Source organism: Mastomys coucha, unplaced genomic scaffold (assembly GCF_008632895.1).
Source record: "Mastomys coucha isolate ucsf_1 unplaced genomic scaffold, UCSF_Mcou_1 pScaffold14, whole genome shotgun sequence".
In the NCBI taxonomy this organism is placed as follows: domain Eukaryota; kingdom Metazoa; phylum Chordata; class Mammalia; order Rodentia; family Muridae; genus Mastomys; species Mastomys coucha.
The window spans coordinates 21639789-21640166 of NW_022196896.1; positions in this window are offsets into that span (position 1 = coordinate 21639789).

The window sequence follows — 378 nt, forward strand, 5'->3', positions numbered from 1 at the left end:
AGCTCTCCATCCAGCATCTCGTACAGCCTGGAAATGCAGGGGCTGCCCATATGGTCTTGATGCGGGCTATTGAGTAGCAGAGGCCGGAGGTGGTGGGCTTTGAACCTCGAGAGTGTTGTTGTCTGGGTTTCCGGTTTCTAGGTGATGGTAATGGACCTGCACATTCTTGGTAGCAGAGTCGACCTGGTTCTTAACAAAGGTGGTTAGGCGGTTGAAGGCCCAGGGACCAAAGGAGAGGAGGAGAAGGATTCCTATAAAGGGTCCCAGGAAGCTGGCCAAGAGGGTGGTAAGCCAAGGGGAGGCAGAGAACCAATTTTGATACCAGGACTCCTGTTTTTCTCGAGCCCTTTGGCGCTCCTCTAGGGCCTTGGTGACTTT